The sequence below is a fragment of the Aulonocara sp. 'chitande type north' Nkhata Bay genome, linkage group LG2, assembly GCF_057382095.1.
Source record: "Aulonocara sp. 'chitande type north' Nkhata Bay isolate Kocher_YH1m ecotype deep benthic linkage group LG2, A_spYH_male_GT1.1, whole genome shotgun sequence".
Lineage (NCBI taxonomy): Eukaryota > Metazoa > Chordata > Actinopteri > Cichliformes > Cichlidae > Aulonocara > Aulonocara sp. 'chitande type north' Nkhata Bay.
Genome location: NC_141345.1, coordinates 36,593,928 through 36,618,521, shown reverse-complemented (window position 1 = coordinate 36,618,521; position 24,594 = coordinate 36,593,928). Strand labels below are relative to the sequence as shown.

The following is a 24,594-nucleotide window of genomic DNA, read 5'->3' as shown; positions in this document are numbered from 1 at the left end:
TCAGTGGTTGCAGTGGAGAATGCTTGTGCCTGCGGAAGTCTACCACCAGTTCCTTGGTTTTACTGGCGTTGATCTGGAGGTAGTTCAGCTGGCACCAGTCCACAAAGTCTTGAGTCAGTCCTCTGTACTCCTTGTCGTCCCCATCAGTGATGAGGCCGACTATTGCAGAGTCATCAGCTACTACCGGCTACTACCGGTGAAATAATCACTGACAGTGCAAAGTGGATGGGCTCCAAGAAAAACTTTGCTGAACTTTGAGGTAAATGCCTGAAATGAGAGTGGAGGATATCAGTGACTGACATATAGCTTAGGGGTAAATACATTAGGTAACTCAGGTAACAGGAACCTAAAATTTCTGGTATTATCAGCTGTCATCTTTAAGATGATGTGTGACGACCACAGCCTTTTTATCTCACTGAGTTTTTTTAATCTTACTCAGTTATATCTTAGCTCCTCATCTGTGCTTTCCATTAACAGAACAGTCTGATAAATATTTGAATCCTAGATCAACTGTTTGATTTCCCAAAAAAGGCGAATGCAATATTGCTCAAACCCTCTGTTCTTAGCTAACTTGCTCACATCAGCCACCGGTGGCAGCTAGTTTTCTTTGGCGTTAAACCTGTAAAGCTAAGTAAGCAGTAAACGTTACATTACTTGTTCAGAAATAAGTAACAAGCAGTTGTTTCCAGGGTGGACTTGGTAAAATGATAAAAGAAAAATAAAAGTCTCATAGCAAAATTTGTAATGATCACACAAAGCATTTATTCACTCATCAAAAAACTGTTGTTTGACCCTATTTTTAATTGCAGTCAACACAACTTTAAATTTAACCATTTAAACATGATTTGTTTCATGTGTGCAGACTTAACATGTATTTTGTACGCCTTTACAGAAGCACACGTTACCCTAGTAACCAATTCAAGTATAATTTACATGTAATTCACAATAACAGCTAATTCAATGTGTTTAATATTTTAAGGTAAAGACCCTACAATATTATTAAGAAACCCCAATAATAACATGATGAGCAATCACAAAAAAATTAAGATTTGAAAAATGTGCCAATTGTTGTGATTTAATACAAACAATCCTCTTGTTTAAGCCTTTTTATTGCCTAAATGTCACAGGGTAGTTTTTTCTAGTCCTAACCAAGAAGTTGTCCAGAAGCACCGATGAATAGATACAATTCTGTTACAGTTTCATAAATTGTTGTGAGACTATGTTCTTACTTTGGAGTGGTAAAAGAGCCCTAATGGCAAATACTCTCTTGTCCTGAACGCCTCCACAACCAAAGGTCTGCTGCTCTACTATTGTGATTCTACAGAAAATCATCGATATGGCAGTGCAGTTGAGCTGTCAGTGTTCTGTTCACTCCATGTATCTGCCACCGGAAAACACTGCTGCTCCTATTTCCATGGGTGGATGTCTCATTTCCCACTCCCTGCTGCGCTGAGCTTGATGTTTCTTTCTTGGGGCTGGGTAGCAAGAATAACTTCTCCAAACACCAAATTTCTTCCACATGGGTTTAAAAATACTAGAAGAGAATATTGTTGCCTTGGTCAAAGACAACATCAGTCTTTGATTACACTTACCAGATGTTCCTTTTCAAATTGACAACACTGAGCATGTGGTTTAAAGCAAATTACTTCAAAAGTCAATGAACTGTCTCCTTTGACCTCACAGCCACTCCACTCCATTTTCCTCTGCATTACCTGATAGCAGGGGTTAATTGAGATCAGCTTGGGGGGGAGCAGGTGTCTGAATTATGTGGCTAGCAGAGGCTGGAGCAGTATCCTTTTACTGGAACCCATTGTTCATTTTAATTGTTGTTCCGGCTGTTTGTTGTGAAGATAGATACCTGATGATGGAATGACAAGAGGGAGAAAGAGAGGCAGAGGATGGACTGGACACTGGTGATTTACAATAATATGTACTAAACAAGCAGAGAAGTCATGCGTTAAATCACCTTTGAGAGGAAGAGAGAGAGCAATACGACACAAGCCTCCAGGGTGAGAGAGGACTAGAGGAGGATGTGTTCATGGAAAGGAGCGCTTTTTTTTATTGTTCTATTACCAAGCAGTAGATTTGCATGGACAAATGTGTGTGCACACACAGACACACACCATGTCAGATTTGAGTTTCTAGTGTGCCTGCTTTCTCTCTTCAGTATTTTAGTATTCTAATCCATCATTGGCCTGACATGGGGATGCTGTCTCTCTCTCTCTCTTTCTCTCTCTTCATTTATGCCTCTCTCTCTCTCTCTCTCTCTTTCTCTGCTTCTGCAAATACACAGCATTCAAATGAAAGATAAAGGCAGAGCAGAGAGCAAAACAAACTCCAGAGCAGAGAAAGCTTTATCCAGTGAGATAAAGCGGTGGCATAAAGTGGGTGAAAAACAGATACAGTGGAAGTGCAAAAGACGAAAGGAACGAAGGTAAGGGGAAGAAGGAGCAGAAAAACGATGAGGAGGAGTGGAATATGATGAAGGCAGACAGGGAGAAAAACGTGAGTGAGAGATGGGACTGGCAAGGTGTGCCTGTGCGTGACTGTCAAGCCTGAACCCTCCTGTTTCACTTAACACACACATGCATCAGAGCACTCAAACACACACACACACACACACACACACGCTTCTTGCATTTCTCAGTCACACACACACACATAAACAAAGATGCATCAACACAGTAACACCCTAACTGAGATTCCTTTTGCCCACAGTTCTTCCTCTTTTTAATATCTGTTACACTGACTTCAGGAGTGCCCTGAAAAACAGAAGTCACTTTGGAGATTTCACATAGAGCATCTTTCCAGAGGTGATATTTTTCAACAGCTAGCTGTGGTTAGGGTTTGGGATTCTTGTCTCTTGAAGATCTCATGTTAAAACCAGTTATGCTGCAATGAAAACAGAATGTTGATTCTTAGACACTGGAAAACTTGAAAATGAAAATGGTAAACCCACACACACAAAAGATTCATTAAGTTGTTTTTTTTTTAAATTTAGGCCACCTTAGTCAAAATGTGTTGAAGTGAGAAACATTTTAGCTTAATCTAGCAAAACCTGAAAGACCATCAGCAAAAAGCTGTTATTCAATCTATAAATGTAATGTAAATACATGTAAAACTCATTGTGCTCTTTGGAGCAGTGAGCAATAATATGTGGCAATAGTAAGTTCAACTTCTCAGCCATATGTTCTGCGTAACTAGATTACCAGATTGCTTGAATCGACGTAAATGCTCAGACATGTTTAGTGAATGTCATTAAATCCAGTTCTCTATAGTGTACCCAATGAGAAAAAATATTATTATCACATTTACATACAAAGTCCTCCCATAGGAGTAAATTTAATCAAATTAACCAAATCATCGCAAAAACGTTTCTTCATGCAGTGGAAGTCTCAGATTCTTATGCAAACTATGGAAACATACACAGATGCCACTGACAATCACAAACAGCTAAAGTTTCTTTGTTTTTACTGCTAAGCTGTATTCACCGCCTGGTTCAAAAAGTTAAACATTAAATAATCACAAACTCTTGAATTCTTACCATCCACCAGGTCACCAGTGATGTCAGGGGTAGCGTTAGGTTTGCCACTATGGTGTTTTTTAGCCCTTGGTATTTCTCGAGCTTCTCGTGTTCCTTCTTCCTGATGTTGCTGTCATTCGGTATCACTACATCGATCACTACGGCCATCTACTTCTGCTTGTCTACCACCACCATGTTCGGTTGGTTAGCCACCACCATTTTGTCCGTCTGTATCTGGAAGTCCCACAGGATCTTAGCTCGGTCATTCTCCACCATCTTTGGGGGCGTCTCCCATTTTGACCTCGGGACTTCCAGGTTATACTCGGCACAGATGTTTCTGTACACTATGCCGGCCACTTGGTTATGGCGTTCCATGTATGCCTTGCCTGCTAGCATCTTGCACCCTGCTGTTATGTGCTGGATTGTCTCATCTTTACACAGCCTGCACCTGGGGTCTAGCTTGGTGTGATAGAACCCAGCCTCTATCAATGTCATGCTTAGAGCTTGTTCCTGTGTTGCCATGATTAGTGCCTCTGTGCTGTCTTTCAGTCCAGCTTTGTTCAGCCACTGGTAAGATTTCTGGATATCAGCCACCTCCTCTATCTGCCAGTGGTACATACCATGCAGGGGCCTATCCTGCCATGATGATTCCTTCTCTTTTCTTGGTTTCTGCTGCCTGAGGTATTCACTGAGCATGCGGTCGGTTGAGGCCATCTTCCTAATGTACTCGTGGATGTTCGTTGCCTCTTCCTGGACTATGGTGCTGACACTCACCAGTCCATGGCCTCCTTCCTTCCGCTTAGCGTACAGCCTCAGGGTGCTGGACTTGGGGTGAAACCCTCCATGCATGGTCAGGAGCTTCCTTGTCTTGATGTCAGTGGCTTCTATCTCCTCCTTTGGCCATCTTATTATCCCAGCAGGGTACCTGATCACGGGCAGGGCGTACATGTTGATGGCCCGAATCTTGTTCTTAGCGTTCAGCTGACTCCTCAGGACTTGCCTGACCCTCTGCAGGTACTTGGTGGTTGCAGTTTTCCTGGCGGCCTCTTCATGGTTTCCATTTGCCTGCGGGATCCCCAGGTACTTGTAACTGTCCTCTATGTCTGCAATGTTGCCTTCTGGTAGTTTGATCCCCTCAGTTCAGACTACCTTCCCTCTCTTTGTTATCATCCGACTACATTTCTCCAGTCCGAATGACATTCCGATGTCATTGCTGTATATCTTGTGGTGGTAGGGATCAGTGAATCGCTGTCTCGTTCACTCTTGGCATACAGCTTGATGTCATCCATGTACAGGAGGTGGCTGACAACTGCTCCGTTCCGTAGTCGGTATCCGTAGCCAGTCTTGTCAATGATCTCACTGAGGGGGTTCAGGCCTATGCAGAACAGCAGTGGGGACACAGAATCTCCCTGGCAGATCCCGCACTTGATGGTGACTTGTGCTATGGGCTTGGAGTTGGCCTCTAGTGTTGTCCGCCACATCCTCATTGAGTACCTGATGAAGGCTCTTAGGGTCCCATTGATCTTGTATAGTTCTAGGCATTCCAGGATACAGCTGTGGGGCATTGAGTCATAGGCATTTTTGTAATCAATCCAGGCAGTGCACAGGTTGGTCACTCTGGTCTTGCAGTCTCAGCTGACTGCTCAGTCTGCCAGTAGGTGGTGTTTTGCCCCTCTGGTATTCTTGCCAGTTGCTTTCAGGGCCCCACTCATGTATTGAGTGAAGATGAACAAGGCCACCCATGTGCCTGTTCATCTTAGCCTCTATGATACCTGACAGGAGCGTCCATTTGGTACTGAGGCAGGTTATTGGCCCATAGTTGGATAGGACCAATCCCTTCTGGGTGTCCTCGGGGACCAGGACTGTCTGGCCTTCAGTTAGCCATTCTGGGTGTCTCTCATCGACTAGTAGCTGGTTCATTTGTGCTGCTAGTAGGAACCATGTCAGCACTCTTCATACTGGAGACCCTTTCTTGGGTGTCTGCCACTGTGATGGTTACTGGACCCTGTTCAGGGAGGTTGCTGTGGTCTGCTCTTACATCCACTAGCCACTGAGCATTGCCATTATGGTTTGTGTCCTTCTCCTGTATTGCTCTGTCTCCAGCCTTGGTGGTGCTGTTCTCATATTGTTCCCCTGCCACTGAGAGTACACCTTGGCTGGTTCTGTGCAAAACAGATGGTTTATTGTCCTGCCTTCTATCTCTGTGGTGTACCTCTTCAAGTGGCTGGTCAAGGCTGTGAGTCTTTGCTTGGCATTTTCCAAGGCCTCAGGTATGGACAGCTTGCTGTACTTTTTAGGCACCTTCTGCATTGCACCTTTCTGCAGCTTCGATATTTGGCTAACCTCCCTCTGTGCTACCTTGATTTTGGCCTCTAGTCTCCTTCTCCGTGGAGGGTACTACTCCTTGTGGCTGTTCAACTTGTAGCTAAGCATCTCAGTGATCACTGCTGCCGTGGTGTAGATCAGCTTGTTAGTCTCAGTAATGGTGGCGGTAGGTGGCCTGGAAATAAGTCAGTTGGATATTCAAGAGTTAAAATGTGTTGAGTGTTGGCATGTTCCCAGCAACACATCCACTTTTGTGTAAAGGTTGGAGGTTTATATGGTCTTATTTCCATCATCTCAACTATGATTATTTCCTAAACCAAGCCAAATAGTTGAAATGCTTTAACCTTTAAATGCAAATTAAAGTACAAATTACTTGCCTAAACCTTACCAAATCAAGACTGATCACTCATGGATCACTCAGATCCTCAATAAAAGACATACTAGTTAGTATCCTTGAAGTAAGAGTAGGTTACTTATTTCTTAATAATATGGACCAATGTTAAAAAGCTAAAAATGAACTCTGCTAAAGTAGCCGTATCCACTCATACTGCATAATATGGTTTCAGCAAAACCACTAAGCATTTAGGGTATGTTCTATTGCAGCGGTCCCCAACCCCCGGGCCTTGGACCTGTACCGGTCCGTGAGTCGTTTGGTACCGGGCCGTGAGAGTTGAGGGTCAGGTATGAAATGTATGGTTTTCAGGGTTTTTATCGGTTTTCAGCGTTATTTTGTTATCGTTTTTATCGTTAACTCGGTTTTCCTGGGTCTTTTCACGTGTGTTATGAATAAATCTTCTTTTTTTCGGTACCGGTACTAGTTTTATTTTGTTGTATTTATCCGCAACACCTAAAAGGCCGGTCCGTGAAAATATTGTCGGGCATAAACCGGTCCATGGCACAAAAAAGTTTGGGGACTGCTGTTCTATTGTCTTGTGTAACCCAACTTACGAATTATTATTAAGAATGACCGAACTCCCACTAGACAATATCAGATAATCTAGGATCGACAGGAGCCCAAGGTATAAACACCAATAAAGAGAGACCACACCACAGTAGACTGTTCACAAATTTGTTATATTTGACACACAGCAGCTGCAACAAATGTAATGAAAGCAATGAAATAAAATACAAAATATTTCCCCCCAAAATAACAAACTAAATAAAAGTGCGCGCATACAGCTTTCTCTGAGTCAAATGTATGAGTGAATAATGTCTGGTAACTGATGGATCGTTGGGGCCCGTTCAGTTTGTTTAATGTTTGTCCTACCACACTCCGATGAAGGAAGAAAGTTCGTAGTCCTGCAGGTATCTGAAGCTTCAATGGGAACGAAACTTTGGCTTGAAATAAAACCTCAGCAAATCCTGTTCACTTTTGGGTTGGCTCGCCATCCAATTAACTGGAACTGTGGAATCGCTGCTCCTCAATGAGGGCTTGCTTCAGACTGGTTCCGTCTGTCGAGTCATCCTTTTACCAGATAACAAAAAAACCTGTCCTATAAACAGGTCACAGGTCCATATAGGCACATACACCGTTGTGAAACTTCCCTGCATCACAGATAAATTGATGTTTGTGATGTTTTCTGTAGTGGTATTGTCTCTTAAGCATGATGTTTATTTTCCCATTCAACACAGCTGCACAATCTGGTCACTGTCTGCAATGTGTTGCCATGGCTACTGCAGTTTCTGCACCCTGGGTGACTTCAAGGGGTAAATTTAGCTGAATGAATTTTTGGAAGTTTGATCCTTTTCAGTATACCAACACCTGGTGAGGGTGGGGTGGCCATTTTGATGCTTTTTTTCCCTGGTTGACTGACTGAACTCCTCCACACTCACCTCTTATCCTGGCAGGTGCCTAGCTGAATAGGATATCATTGTCATGGAGATTGAGGCGATGATGCTCACATGCACGCACACACGCACACACGCACGCACGCACACACACACACGCACGCACACACGCACACACGCACGCACGCACCCTAAGTTGTCACTCCGAGAAGAGGCAGCAGCATGAAGGCAATCAGAATCAGAATCAGAATACTTTATTGATCCCTGGGGGAAATTATTTTTTGTTACAGTGCTCCATTTTAAACCAAATTAGATGGATCGGTCTTTCTCTCTCATTTTGTCAAATGTAAACCTTTTCTGTGGATAATTCCAAACTAAAGCTTGGACCCTGGAGGTGAGCAGGTAGTGATAAACATACTTTATTTAAAGAACATCGATGAGGGCTAAGAACACTCCACACAAACTGACATTTCCTCCCTACCTAAAGTAAAGTGCCAGAATAAAGGAGGTGCATTACCACAGGGCTTTCCCAACTCTCAAGCATTTTAGTGTTGATCGTCCTGATACTTCCTGTGCTTTTCAAATGTTTGGACTGTTACTGACCGTTTCATAGGCACATGAATTCCAAGCAGGCTTTCCTGCATACAGATAAGAAAAAGGCAAATAAACAGAAGTAAACACCAGTTTATAGAGATCTATAGACTGATAGTGACAGAAGTTTCAAACTGTGTTGGTGAAAAAGTGTTTCTGACCTGGGGCATTTATGTGTCCCTGCATGAAGGATTTCTATTTCTGATTAGTCACTGACATTTTGCCTTGCTGAATGTGCCGAATGTGTGGTATGAACTCCTCCACGCCTCTGCTGTGTTCACCTGTGAATAATAAATAAACAACATGACATTTCCTTATCTTGACTGCCAATGTGTCCGGTCTTTCATAATGACTTCTAATAGAATTCTGGTTCAATTCAATTTTACTTATGTAGCACCAAATCACAACAACAGTTGCCTCAATGTGTTTTATATTGCAAGGCAAAGATCCTACAATGATACAAAAAACCCCAGAGAAAATCCCAATAATTAAATTATCCCCTCTGAGCAAGTGCTTTGGTGACAGCGGGAAAAACTTCCTTTTAATAGAGATTGAAAATGTGACGTCACTCAGGGGTAAAACCGCAAAGAATTCTGGGAACTCGTGGCAAGAGGTACTAGCGCACGTAGGCTTTCAATTGAAATCAGTTATACAGCAATAAAAAGAAACACAAAAATGACAAGAAGCTGTTGTATTGTTGTAACTGTGGAAGCCGACGGGTAAAGAGATCGGTTGTTATCGGATTACGTCGTTGAAGAGAAATTGTTCGAGCCATGTTTCCGAAGTAACAAAGACGGCCTGGATCCATCCTCAACCCGAAAAGGCCCCACAAGCTCATCTTTGATGATACCAGCCCAAACCAGTACTCCACCTCCACCTTGCTGGCGTCTGAGTGGGACTGGAGCTCTCTGCCCTTTACCAATCCAGCCACGGGCCCATCCATCTGGCCCATCAAGACTCACTCTCATTTCATCAGTCCATGAAACCTTAGAAAAACCAGTCTTGAGATATTTCTTGGCCCAGTCTTGACGTTTCAGCTTGTGTGTCTTGTTCAGTGGTGGTCGTCTTTCAGCCTTTCTTACCTTGGCCATGTCTCTGAGTATTGCACACCTTGTGCTTTTGGGCACTCCAGTGATGTTGCAGCTCTGAAATATGGCCAAACTGGTGGCAAGTGGCATCTTGGCAGCTGCACGCTTGACTTTTCTCAGTTCATGGGCAGTTATTTTGCGCCTTGGTTTTTCCACACGCTTCTTGCGACCCTGTTGACTGTTTTGAATGAAACACTTGATTGTTCGATGATCACGCTTCAGAAGCTTTGCAATTTTGAGACTGCTGCATCCCTCTGCAAGATATCTCACTATTTTTGACTTTTCTGAGCCTGTCAAGTCCTTCTTTTGACCCATTTTGCCAAAGGAAAGGAAGTTGCCTAATAATTATGCACACCTGATATAGGGTGTTGATGTCATTAGACCACACCCCTTCTCATTACAGAGATGCACATCACCTAATATGCTTAATTGGTAGTAGGCTTTCGAGCCTATACAGCTTGGAGTAAGACAACATGCATGAAGAGGATGATGTGGACAAAATACTCATTTGCCTAATAATTCTGCACTCACTGTAGTTATGCAAGGTGGCACGGTGGTTAGCACTGTTGCCGCACAGCAAGAAGGTCCTGAGTTCAATTCCACCATCAGGCCGGGGTCTTTCTGTGTGGAGTTTGCATGTTCTCCCCATGTTTGCGTGGGTTCTCCGGCTTCCTCCCACTGTCCAAAGACATGCACCTTCTGGGGATAGGTTAAGTGGATAATCCAAATTGTCAATAGGTGTGAATTAGGGCTGAACGATTATGGAAAATAATCTAATTGCGATTTTTTGCCCCAATATTGCGATTGCGATGCGATATGCGATTATTTTTTAAGGTCTTTGTCTTCTGTATTATTAAACAAAGACAAGCAATACATCATATAGTATGGCCAATACTATATTACATTAATTTTAAACTGTTCTTTCCTGGAAGACAGACCTCTGTTATGATGACATGAGGTGATGCATGAATTGATGACTGACATTTTTATTTAACTTCTTCAATCACAACAGTATATTTGAACATACACAATAGTTTATTTTTAGCTTACAAACATCTGAGCATAAAGTGCTGACAAGGAACCCTGGTGTAAACATTAAAATGAAAGTCAGTACAATGTGCAGATTGCAGAAATATACATAAACAAAATCAGTGGCTTTACCACACTCAGTTTTTCGACATCTGTGAACTACTAGACAGTCATTCAATTAAAAAATAATATTAAATAAATAAAACTAATAAATAAAAAATACACACATCTTACTGATCTCTGCAGTCAGTAACATTACACATAAAGTGCAAACATAATAGCAATTGTATAAACACACACACAAACACGCCTTTAAAGTTTAAAGGCGTGAAATTGGACGGTCTAGTTCTGATTAGCGTCACCGCTGTCTCGGTGGAGTTTAATAAACTCGGCCGTCTGCTTCTTGCTATCTAAAATATAACCAGACACTGGTGTAAATTCTCGACTGTCTCATACTTCTGTTTAATAAGTTTTCTGTTTGACGTTTAGTCAGCTGTGTGAAAACCAAGGAGGAACCCACCCGGGGGATTAATAAAGTTTTATTTTATCTAATCTAATAACTTTAATCTCAGCCAAACCGATTTACTCACGAACAAACAAAACACTGAAAAAAGCCCAACAATAACATTTTTAGGTTGTCTAAGTGACTTATATATTACGTTTAACCCGAGCAGCGAAACTCCGCGGTGATCTGAAAATGATGTGCCGGGAGTTGTGCCGTTCTCGGCCGCATCAGTAACCCTCGAGCTCCCGGCTAGCTGTCGAGCTGGTGGGTAGCAGACGCCTCTGAAAACGTCGAAGCACTTTTGCAAATATGGGATATCTTGATAAACCGAGCAGATATTTGATGTCTACACAACTACTTTCTCGCCTGAAAATATGTTAAAAGTTTATTTTGTGACCCAGAAAGATTAGTATGAGTAATTTTAAAACTTAGTAGCGGCCGCCATTGTTGGAAACTGGAGTTTGGCTGGGCCGCGCTATGAATTCTGGGATATGGTAGTAATTTGGACAGCCTTCGGCGCGTCGCTGTGACGTAATCGGTCTACAAATGCGGCCTCAGGAGGATGCAGCCCATGAATTTGGACATGTCCAGAGTATAATCGCAGCCTTTGCGGTTAGAAAATTGCACTTGATCATGTCGCGATATTATCGCAAATGCAATATATCGTTCAGCCCTAGTGTGAATGTGAGTGCGAATGGTTGTCTGTCCCTGTATGTTAGCCCTGCGACAGACTGGCGACCTGTCCAGGGTGTACCCCGCCTCTCGCCCTATGACAGCTAGGCTCCAGCGACCCTGAAAAGGATAAGCGGGTGGATGGATAATAATAATAATACATTTTATTTAAAAGCGACATTTTATTTAAAAGCGCCTTTCAGGACACTCAAGGACACTGTACAGAGCAAAGTAGTAAAAATAGGCATAAGAGCAGGGATTATACACAATAATGAGAAACATAATAGAAGGAACAGGGTTTTTTCAATTTTTGTTTTTGTTTTTTAGGTTTTGTTTTGTTTTTTATTTACTTTTTTTTTTTACTTACATGAACCGTTGCTATCAGAACTGTTCACTGGTGACAGAATAATTGTTGATCTATCACTTGAGTCTGGATCATAATTTCCTCCTTGGTTAATTGGTGAGAACCTGATGTGTGGTCTTTTGTTTGAACAGCCCCGCCCTGATGTGGGCCCCTGCCTCTTTCATGGGGACTTAACATTCAGCATCCTCTGATAACTGCACGCACTTATCTACAGTGTATAAAAAAACAAACAGCAACTGAAAGAAGCCGGACTAAGGGCCTGGCAGAGCCTTAAAAAGGTGGAAACCCAGCATTTGGTGATGTCCATGAGTTCAAGATTTCAGGTTGTCATTGCCAGCAAATGGCTTTCAGCCAAATATTAGGAATGAACATTTTCTTTTGAGTTATTTAATTTGTCCAATTACTTTTAGCCCCTGAAATGGAGGAGGGATTGAGTTAAAAATGTTTTAGTTCCATGCACTTTTGGGGCCTGATTATTTAAGATCTGCTACTGTATGTGAGGAGCATAATTTAACTCAGGATTTAACAGGGAGCCAGTAAAGAGAAGCCAGTATAGGAGAAACATGCTCCCCCTTTCTAGTCCCCATAAGTACTCTTGAAAAAAACATTGCTTTTATGATTTTTTTTCCATGCGTTTTTACCACGTTACAGTACAACTCAAAGAAGATTTGGATCTTCATTGTTTCCTACCAGAGTTGACTCCTTTCCGATTGGGTTGTACCTAAACCAGCAGATGTGCATCTTCAGGCCTGGATGTGCCCGTTCTCCTCTCCAATCTCTGTAACACTGTAACAATCCAAAGACTACAACCAATATTTGGTTCTCACTCTGAGCAAATGCTAAGTAAAATTTAGGTGACTTGATTATTATGATCCGATTATTAATATTTGATTATGCTTTTTCTTTGCTCCTGTTAAACTGCTTTAATAACATATCCTGCATTAAAGAAGTTTAAATTCAGGATATTCCTTTTTTGCCCTTTACGAAAAGTTAAAAACCTTTTAAAAGTGTTAATCCATTTTAGTGTGAATAGCTCTTGCTTCGGGAGAATAAAAAACATTATATAAGAATGAGTCCTACTTACTGGGTAAGACTCAGGATCAGAGGTTAGGACTTTTTAAACAGAGAGCTGATTTAGACTTCCTGTACTAGGGTCCTGACCTGAAAATCTGGTAGAATTTTGTGTGTCCTCTCAGGTGCAGTGGTTTGCCTCAGCCTGAGTGTCAGTTTGAGGTAACAAACCCAGGAGGTGAAGCTTCCTCTCCCACTAAACTGTGAGGAGCAGAAACAGAAGCCAGCACACCCTGATGGAGAACTCAGTTGCCTAACTAACTGATCACTCTTCCCTTACACAGAAGGTGCCACAAGAGGGTCTGAGAAGTCCACGACTCAAGCTGACAAAAACTGTGGCAAGAAGTGACAGTGAAGGCTTCTGTTGAAGAGGGAACCCTCTCAAAAGACAGGAGATAAGTTCCGTTTGAGGATCAGAATAAAGAAACATGGCAACCTCCACAGAATCAAAACGGACGAGCAGGACCCATCAATCGTCACACAGAGTTACTAAACAGAAGGAGGAGTGCAGCAGCTGGGATTCCCTCACATCTGAGCACCACCTGGGAGCCAATCCAGGACAGGTACGGAGTTACTGGAGGAATAAGATAAATGGTTCTTATATAGCACTTTTCTACTCTATCTGAGCTCTCAAAGCACTTTGCACAACTTCCCTGATTCACCTACTCACACCTATTCAGAAAAGTGCTTTTTTCTATGCTCCTCTAAGTAAGTGCTTTCTATCTAACATGCACACGCATTCATACTCCAATGCATTGGAGAGGAACTTGGGGTTAGTATCTTGCCCAAGGATATTTGGCTTGCAAAGACTGGAGAGATTGAATCACCAACCTTCTGATTAGCAGAGAGCAACTTGAGTTAGTATCCTGGATATTTGACATGGATCAAACCACCAACCTTCTGATTAGTAAATGATCTGCTCTAGCTCCTGAGCTACAGCTACAGCAGTGATGTGGGTGTTGTAGCTGCTCCAATTGCTCCATAGCCTTGTTTCGTTCCTGGGAGCTTAAATTGAGCTTTCCAGCTCTGGATGTGGGAATCACGTAGAATCATTGCTAACTGCTGTTTTTACATCACTTTGAGTCAATAAATCGATAATCAGTCTTAGGTAGGAGCTTATTAGTTTAGTTAGGGCAGGGTAAATTAGACATTTAGAGAGAGAACAATGTTTATTTATTATTACTGAATTGAATTAAATGTTTCCTTATTATTTCTTCATTGCCTTACAACTAACTAAGGCAAGAAACTTCGCGATCGTGGCTCAAGAGTTGGCAGTTTGTCTTATAATTGGAAGGTTCCCGGTTTGAGCCCCGGCTCCGACAGTCTCGGTTGTTGTGTCGTCGGGCAAGACACTTCACCCTCTGCCTACTGGTGGTCAGAGGGCCCGGTGGCGTCAGTGTCCAGCACCCTCGCCTCTGTCAGTGCACCCCAGGGCAGCTGTGGCTACAATGTAGCTGCCATCACCAGTGCGTGAATGTGTGTGTGACTGAATCTAGTGTTCCTTAGGGAACCCCAAAGCGCTTTACAAATACAGGCCATTTTAAACTCCCATAAGTTGATTCTGTTCATCTGTGGGAGAAACGTTTCATCACTCATCCAAGTGACTTCTTCTTCTTGGATGAGTGACAAAATGTTTCTACTACTCAAAATGCTGTAGAGAGTTCTGGGATTTTCTTAGCTGGAGGGCTGAGCATGCCTCAAGATATCTGTAATGCTGTGATTCTGTGTGTGATAGCTACACTGCCAGGTAATGTTATTATGCTGCAGATGTTTTAAAAACTCTTCTTCAGCTACACTGTAAACCCAAACAAGTTGACTGAACTTAAAACTTTTGTGGAAACTGATTACCTCAAAAGATTTAAGTACAAAAACTCATATCTTCTAAGTATGGGGTACTCAAAATTTGTATTTATTGTTAACCTAAAAATTTTAAATTATATTTTATATTTTATTAATTGAGCTTTACTCAAAGACTGTATACTTTAATTTCAATATTTTTGTGTTTCTTGTAGTTTATTATTTTGATGCAACACAATGCAATTATATTACAACCTAAACTCAAATTATCTGATTATTAATTAAAAGATATTTATGTTGTGAGTGTAGACTACTAAAAAAAAAAAGTACGGAAATTCAGTTACTTTACATTTTGTTTATTTAACATTTTTTCATGAAAATTTAAAAACATCACAAATGTTTTTATAAAACAACTAACATGGACATCGGCACCATAAAGTGAGCATTATAAATTCTGTGTAGAACATTTATCTTTTATCTTTTTATAAACTCACAAAGGACGACATCAGTCCTAATTGCATCTTTCTCAAAATACACAAAAATGCAAAACAAAAAGTCAAATACTAATCACTTTTTTTTAAATAGAAATGAAAAACAATTTTTTAAAATGGGTACAAAGACGATCAGCTTCCAAATAACCAGATAAGGCAGTCAAGTATAGGAAAATTAGGTAAACTGATGGAGTTAAATCCACCCAAAGCCTGTAGTAAACTTAAAGTGCTTAAAGTGCTTCAAACAAAGTGCTCAGTAACAGAGTGCATGTCCTAACAAACATTGCCTTATATTCCTTAAGAGCATGTAGGCAGGGGTTTCAGGGGTTTGCCGTCATCAAGCCCCATGAAGATATTTTGGACTAAGGCAAATGTGTGAACCAGCTTCCTGGGGTAGTCTAAATGCAGAGCATAGATCAAGCCAAACAATAAAGCAAATGCATTTGCAAATCTGGGAATATCACGCATCACCTAGTCGCCTTTCACCAAAACAGCCATGCTTGAGGAAGTAAAATGGACTGGACTGGGAAGCGCCGTCGGTAACCACTGTGAGAAGGGCAACTGGAGTGTCAATGAGGGTCGACTCATCCAATGCGTCCGCCTGGAATAGACACAGTATCAATGGTAAATGGCCTGTATTTGTATAGCGCTTTACACATTCAGTCATCCAGACATTCACACCCATTCACACACTGGTGATGGCAGCTACATTGTAGCCACAGCCACCCTGGGGCGCACTGACAGAGGCGAGGCTGCCGGACACTGGCACCAGCGGGCCCTCTGACCACCACCAGTAGGCAACGGGTGAAGTGTCTTGCCCAAGGACACAACGACCGAGACTGTCGGAGCCAGGGCTCGAACCGGCAACCTTCTGATTACAAGGCGAACGCCCAACTCTTGAGCCACGATCGCCCCAATTAAATAAGTAAGGTTGGTTTGAGAGAATGTGACAAGCATGACCTGTAATCTAGCAAAACATTCAGCAGTGTAGTGGGTTACTTTGTAACGAGTTAGGGTACTCTACTTTTTTTGAAAAATGTACATTAACGTGTTAGCTTCTTGCATTACATAATTTGTATTTTTATTATTTTTCTAAAAAAAAAAGTAATTTTTTATTTCATGACTTTATCTCAAAAAGAAACTAAATCTTGACTTCAGCCTGGTTTTTGGGCCACCTGCAGCATAGCCATAGTGCTGTGATACGCCTGTGCCCTGCTCCTGACCTGTGTGTGTGTGGGTTTTCTACAGAGAGGGTATTTTGTTTGTACAATTTGGTAGCTGCTAGGGTATTAAATTGTATTTAAAAAAATCCATAGCATTTTATCTTACTGGCAGAATTTAAGTAATGCAAAAATACACTTACATTACATGTCTAAAAGAATTCTGGGTCCTCCTCCCGCAGGTATACAGGAAGGGCACGAAGTACTGCAGTGCGTTTCACGTTGATATCAGGCGCCTCCTAAAAAGGGAAAAGAAAAGTTCATTTAACGCAAAGTTTTCAGGTGTCATTCTTTGGGGAGAATACATGTTTATGAAACTACATGACATCAGACTCTACTAAATTTTGGAGACTTTTCTTTTAAGATACAACCTTTCTGTCTCTTGTGACAGAGAGTATGTTTCTTAATCATTTGACAAAAACCCTACACAGTATTTTAAAATAGTGTTCTCCAGATCAGAGCTGTGATCTATATAGAACATGGGGTTCAAAGCAAGGAAAAATTGTGTGTTTATCAGTGAAACTTTTAATTTGTGTTAATTTTATCATTATCAATATATGAAATCTTCACCTTAAGGGACTTAATGAATGGTTTCTTCAATAGATCTTTCAACTCACCTGTGTTTACTGTCTCCACCTGAAATTAATTGCAGTCTGAATTTTTTTTTCTTCTGTCTTTTTGTCTTTGGCCTTCAGCCTTGGAAGAAAAAATAAAAATATTGAAAACCTTATCAGCACACTAAATATACAACACCTTGCTATATTTCAATTGTTTTAGATAGAAGTTGCCACTGCTAGCTAAGTCACTTTTGAATGATGCTAATGAGAAGAAAAAAAAACAAAAACCTGCCGAACAGTGAGGCTGCTGTTGTAAAAACGCCAACTTTCTTGCGTTGGCAAGGGGTCGTTAAAATATCACTAAGACCCTTTCTTTATGTGTGATTCTTCGTAAAACTGTGTTTTAATCGGTTAAAACTGTAAAACTGACGACATAATCTATGTTTGAAAAAGAGCGCGAACAACCGCGAACAACTATTCACCACCTGGGTCTGTGCTTTTTAACACAACAGCGCATTCGAAAACAAGTTATTGGCTGCAACATATTAATATTACGGAAGCGTAGAGCTGCCACCCAGGCAAAAGAAAAATACAAGTGTATCACGTTATAACGTGAAAGGTTTATTGTTCTAACAAGATACTTTTCCTGTTTGTACAATATACTATCATGTTTGTACAATATACTTTTCACGTTTGAACAACATAATATCACGTTATTACAATATACATAATTATCACGTTCGTACAATATAGGATCACGTTCGTACAATATAAATATTATATTGTACGAACGTGATAATTATGTATATTGTAATAACGTGATATTATGTTGTTCAAACGTGAAAAGTATATTGTACAAACATGATAGTATATTGTACAAACAGGAAAAGTATCTTGTTAGAACAATAAACCTTTCACGTTATAACGTGATACACTTGTATTTTTCTTTTGCCTGGGTGGCAGCTCTACGCTTCCGTATAATATACTTGCTTTTTTACGGAAAAAAAAAACATAACGAAGGTTCCGTTTTACTTACAAGTTTCTCCAAATGTGCTCTCCAGTCGCTCGAGAAGGGCAGCCATATTGAACAGAATTTTCTGTCAGCGTCGTTCAGGTTAGAGAGAAGACGTCATGACGTCATGACATCCACATGCGGAGCTCGGAAAAAAACATTTACTCAAAAATCATAATTAAGAAAGCAGTATTTACTCTTAACTTCTAAGCCATGTACAATTATAACTGTTTGAATCGTTAACCGAACAGAAAAGTTTTAAGTTGTTTCAACTTTGTGAGGAATTTTAATTGTTATATCCACAAACTTTATAAGTCAGGTAGACTGTTGGGGTTTACAGTGTAGAATTAACTAACAATTATGCTAGACATAGATTATTCTGTAAGAACCGTCGACAGTCAGGCCTGTGTTTGCACCTGAAATGCGCCACACAGATTTTTTGTCATTCATCCTTGCTGTTTTCTCATAAAGGAGGGGCTGTGGGTACAGCTTGTTTGGTGTTAGAGTAGGTTTGGCAGTGTGGGAGCATTAAAATGAAAGTGAATGTATGTGTCACACTTTATCAGGTTAAACTTAAACTCCCAGAGAGCAGCCATTTGGCAACATTGATTTATGTTTAAAGTGTCTAGCATCACGTAAAATGAGCTCACAGTGTTGTTAGTTGTTTTTTGCCATAATTTGCAGCTGAGTTATGTCAAAGAACATCGCAGCACTGAAATATGTCATTCAGCATGGATGACATGAGGTGCTTTATCTCAGCATTAACAGCTGAAGAGTGTTTGACAATAGAAGTACGAGCTTTGGAAATGAAACAAACTGCATGTGATTTCAGTGTTTTCAGGTTCAGAAATCGTACAGTGTAAATATATTACGTCTGAAAATGCTTAATGATGTGGCGACATGAGGATTTCAGTGAACATGGGCAATACATAACCCCTGGGGGATAAAAAGATTGACAACCACACTAACTTGCAAAATGTGAGGCTACATGCAGAGCATACAGATGGATGATGATGAAATAACATTTTTATGCATCTGAAAAAATGCGCATTGATCAAAACTCCAAACGAAGAGTGATACAAAGTTGCTAGTTGGCACATTTGCTCAGCCATATGGCCACAGTAATAAGAATGCACATACATTATGATGCACAAGCGCAGCATGCGGGGATTGCTGTTATTTCAATCGACTTTAGATGCATCTAGATTTTCCTTCAGGCTATAGTTTTAAGTACAGGACAGATTGCAGCCACCACAAATGGCCTGATACAGCAAGCTCCAAACCTCAGTTACAATACCTTTATTAGGGCATTCAACTAACTGAAATATTGTCTTCACCAACAATGAGAGACACTGCTGAGCTCAACCCAAAGCTGTGAATGATTTGTACTGAAGCTGCTATTTACAAGCTAAGATTTTACATGTTTATATGGCTTTGATGCAGCAAGTAACTACATTTTTTTTCTTCAGTAGGAAAAAAGACATTAAAATGTTTAAATTAAGTTGTGTCTGCATTCCATCTCTTCATCCTGCATGCCACGGAAATTACTCCTGTCAAACTGTGATCAGAATGAATCCAAGGGTGTTTTTAATAGAAGCTGTCAGTGTGGGACTGATGAAAACACTCGTCTGTCTAAAAACTCATTTGATCTCGGCATAAATGAAAACAAGCACATATGCAAACACTGAAAGTAATATAGTAGTATTGTTATACTCGCACCGACTTTCCAAGGATCACATGAAGTCTCTTATTCTTTAACTATGCCTTCAAAACAATAGTCTGTGTAAAACTGGGCGTAGCCACCATGACATAATTGTATTTTTCTTCCTCCTTTTTAAATCCCGTCTTGTCTGACAGCTTTTGAAAAACACTTTTTGCTTTTTTCAGATGAGCTCTATAAATTCTCTGTAGACTCCCCTTGACTCTTGTGTCTTTATTTTATTAATTTCTATTAGTGTTATTTCAGTTATTACAGTATATCTGTAGTGTGACAATACTAAGCTGATGGGCAGGGGGAAAAAGTTAGGGGGAGGAAAAAGGATGATGTATCGCCAACTGCTGCACAAAGAAAAAAAAACAGTACTGGGAACAGAAAAATATGAAAATGCAGAGATGGATAAATCAATCTTCATCTGCTCTGTGTGTGTGTGTGTGTGTGTGTGTGTGTGTGTGTGTGTGTGTGTGTGTGTGTGTGTGTGTGTGTGTAAGTGTCTGTTTACACAAAATATACTTGATAATGAAAGTGAGAAGCTGTATTGATGCCCCCTCAGGGATAGACCCAGGAGATCCGGGCCATCCAATCCACAACAGCATTGAAGATGTGAGACCACACATCATGGTGACAACTGTGTGTCCATCCCAGCAGGAAAAAGGAGAAAGGCCCCAGATGGGGTGCCCACGGCCAAAGGACGAGAGTCCTAGGAAAGCAGAGGCGACGGGCATCTGGCCCCGCCAGAGGCCGGTCACCCTGGGACGAGCTGAGAACAGGGACCTAGGCACCCAAGAACCGCCTGGCACCCAGCAGAGCCAGGAAACGCTGGAGCGTTTACATGGGAGCCTGGAGTGACTATTTGTTCAAAACCATCGTGTATAATATACCTTGATTTTTTTTTAGAAGAAATAAATGATACTTTCTTTCAGAGCAATAACTCCATAAGAAGGAAGATCAAAAATTATTGCATATAATACATAGCAGATGTCAGTCAAGCTTGGAGCCGGGCAAAAATCTGCTCTCACAGACATAGTTGAGGAGGAGGGCAACAGCAGCCCCCAACTCAACAAACCACAGCCACCTCACTCCTGTAAGATTTCAGTGAGGCTAAATCTGTCTCATTAAAAATAATCATTCTGATATGAATAAAAAGAAAGAAAGAAAGAACTTTTAAGACGTGATAGTGACATCACTCATATATTCAGGAAGCCACATACCTATATGTATATGGTGTAAATTACTTTAATCCACAATACACTCTCATTAAATGTACAGAGTCAAATATAATTCATTCACCTCCTACATCGTTCCCTCGCTCACCTGGAGACCGCTGGAAGCACTGTGAGAATCATGTTCTTTGATTTCTCCAGTGCCTTCAACACCATTCTTCCCTCGGTTCTAAAGGACAAGCTGGTGAACTCTGGAGTGGACCATCACCTCACTACCTGGATCCTGGACTACCTCACCGACCGACCACAGTATGTGAGGACTCAGGGCTGTGTGTCGGACAGGGTCGTCTGCAGTACGGGGGCCCACAGGGAACGGTTCTGGCTCCGTTCCTCTTCACCATCTACACTGCAGACTTCTCCCACAATTCCACCCAGTGCTTCCTGCAGAAGTTCTCTGATGACTCTGCAATAGTCGGCCTCATCACTGATGGGGACGACAAGGAGTACAGAGGTCTGACCCAAGACTTTGTGGACTGGTGCCAGCTGAACTACCTCCAGGTCAATGCCAGTAAAACCAAGGAACTGGTGGTAGACTTCCGCAGGCACAAGCATTCTCCACTGCAACCACTGAACATCCAAGGTATGGACATTGAGGCTGTGGACAGCTACAGGTACCTTGGTGTTCATCTGAACAACAGACTGGACTGGACTCATAACTCAGACGCCCTCTACAGGAAAGGGCAGAGCAGGCTGTACCTGCTGCGGAGACTCAGGTCGTTTGGAGTGGAGGGCCCACTCCTGAAGACCTTCTATGACTCTGTTGTGGCTTCTGCTATCTTTTATGGCGTGGTCTGCTGGGGCGGCAGCATCTCTGCTGGGGACAGGAAGAGACTGAACAGGGTGATCCGAAGGGCCAGCTCAGTGGAGGTGGTGAGTGACAGGAGAACGGCGGCTAAGCTGTCATCCCTGATGGACAACATCTCCCACCCCATGCAGCAGACTGTGACAGCACTGAGCAGCTCCTTCAGTGGGAGACTGCGGCACCCACGGTGTGGGACGGAGAGATTTCGCAGGTCTTTCCTCCCCACTGCTGTCAGACTCCATAATAAAGACTTTAACTGATCAAGCACACACATCCATACATATGCAATAATACTAAGTGCAATAATCCTTTCTGTCATCGTTGTATTTTTACTCAGTTGTATATAGTATTTGTATTTGTATTCTATTTTTATCTTATTGTATATTTATTTTATTTTATTCTACTGTATATAGTATTTTATTTTATTCTATTCTGTACAGCTGTGTACTGTATTTATTCTTATTGTATTCTAATTTTTGCCTCATAACTTTTGCACTGTCCACTTCCTGCTGTGACAAAACAAATTTCCCACGTGTGGGACTAATAAAGGTTATCTTATCTTATCTTATAAAAGATAATTAAATGTCTTTAATTCACTCGGACGATGTCAGGTAGCTTCATTTTATAAGTTGTGTGGTGATGACCAGTCGTATCATCACTTTCTCCCGCCTATAAAAGCAAAACCCATCAATGCATTATCACTGCATCTCATGCTGTTTGCAACACTGTGCACCTCAGGTCATAAAAATGACCACAAATCACTTGCCACGCCCTGTGCGTCTGTGCCATGCGCCATTGATTCACAACGATAGAACCCCAGGTGTTTGGAAGAGGAAATATAAAAGCTTTCATAAAGTGGGTTTCAGTTGAATAAATACTGTCTTGTAGTCATTTGTGATACAAAGTAGAAAAGTGAGCATTTATTTGTGTCATGGGTGGTTAACTTAACTTTCAGCCCTAAACACCCAAACAAGCTTTTGAACATCAAACTAATAAGTTGCCGTTTGTCTGGGTCAGAAACATAAGCAGTCCTTACACCAATACAACTACCAGAACAAACACACAAAGCTCCGTGTCCATTGTTAGGCTTATTAAATAATCAGGTGGGTTTCTTTGCTGAGGAGCAGCCAGTCGGTTCTGATTTTTGCTAGTGACAAGCTGCTGACAGAAAGACTGGACTCTGAACACAGGCAAGATTCTTTATATGTTAGTGAGTAGGAGACTCAAATACAGACCTCTAATCTTGTTTGTCTGCATGTGCATGCATGCGTGTATGTCATGTCTGCTCCAAAGTTGTCATTCTGAGCAGCAGCTCTAGAATTAGTGCTGCTGCAGCTACACTTTGAAATGGTTTTGCCTTCCAGTAAAATTTCCAGAGTGGAGATCTTTACACTAAGGTCACCATTAAATGTTTGATCCTTGGACACTGGAATAACTTCTGTGTACATGTAATAAACATTACAGAAAAAAGGCTGATTCGAATGGCAAAAAGAAATGTAAAAGGAGTGTCATTTAAACTGTGCATTTTTAGTCTTATTAACCTTTCAAACAATGTGTGTAAAGAGGAGTTTAACTGTCAGCTGATTATCACCTTTCGTGGTGGTAATCCTAAAACCAAATGATGGACACTAGGCAGGCCACATGGAGCATGACTTTTGCCTTCCTGTATACAGTCAGGATATATATCTACAACTGAGAATATAATAAGGTTGAGTACTTCAAAGACTCCAGTCCCACTGACATGCCCTCTGTAGGACGAGGATCTGGGAACAAGTGATATCACAGTTTTTGTCCAGGTTGTGAAACACTGATGCCTTTTTTATCCTCTCTAGGATATTTGAACCGAGTGCTGGACTCCACCAGTGCTGCCTTTTGTCTGTTCATAATTTTTTATGAATAAAATATTTAGGCTAGCCCCAGGTACAAAGTGTACTGGATTTGATCATTTTAGGGTCATGCCTTTTGCAGATGATGTGACTCCTCTGATAAGTTCAAACGGCGACTTCCAGCTTTCATTGTGGCTGTTTGCAGCACCGTGTGAAGTGGCTGGGATGAAAATTATTACTTGAAAGCCTGAGGCCATAGACTGCCCACTCTAAATGGGGAAAAAATTGCTGGCCCAAGTAAAATAGTTTAATTATGATATATTCTTAGATACAAGTAAGGGAAGAAAGGAGCAGTAGACTGAAAGATGCAGCATCTGCAGTTGCAGCTGATGTTCCAGGTTTGTTAGAGAGAGCTAAGTGTTATAGCAAAGCTTGGTGGTTGATTTACATTCCAGCCCTTGCCTACGGCAACAATAAAAAATAAAATAAAAGTGCACATGCAAACGGTAGAAATGAGTTTGCTCCCAAAGGTGTCTGATACTGGATGTGGAGCTCAGTCAGTTGGACCAGGATGCCGACTTCAACTGAATTCAGTTCAATTCAGTTCAAATAGCACAAATAATAATAATAATAATGGATTGCATTTATACAGCGCTTTTCAAGACCCTCAAAGCGCTTTACAATGCCACTATTCATTCACTCTCACATTCACACACTGGTGGAGGCAGCTACAGTTGTAGCCACAGCTGCCCTGGGGCAGACTGACACAACAAATCACAACAATAGTTGCCTCAAGGCACTTTAAAAAGACCCTGAAATAATATCTCCTGGATGACACCAGGATGAGGTCTTTCAGGAATGTCTACCTGGGAAACGACTCAAGGCAGACTCAGGACCCACTGGAGAGATGATGTCTCAGCAGGCTTGGGAACACCTCAGTGTTATCCCAGCAGAGCTAGACGAGGTGGCTGAGCCGACGGAAGTCTTGGCATC

At 41.4% G+C, this 24,594-nt stretch overlaps 1 long non-coding RNA gene and 1 pseudogene across 2 annotated transcripts; both read right to left on the bottom strand.

The window, feature by feature from the left end:
- Positions 1–3,403: 3,403 nt before the first annotated feature.
- Positions 3,404–4,845, bottom strand: LOC147338360 (uncharacterized; annotated as a pseudogene).
- A 10,282-nt stretch (positions 4,846–15,127) lies between these two features.
- On the bottom strand, positions 15,128–18,095 carry LOC147338359 (uncharacterized). Of its 2 annotated transcripts, XR_015125082.1 has the most exons (4): positions 18,058–18,095; positions 17,082–17,160; positions 16,608–16,703; positions 15,128–15,845 (listed from the first exon to the last, which is right to left on the bottom strand). It is a non-coding gene; the product is annotated as an uncharacterized LOC147338359 (long non-coding RNA). The 2 variants fall into 2 exon arrangements; XR_015125081.1 differs by lacking the exon at positions 18,058–18,095 and having other exon boundaries at positions 15,131–15,845; positions 17,082–17,518.
- Between the last annotated feature and the right edge of the window lie 6,499 nt (positions 18,096–24,594).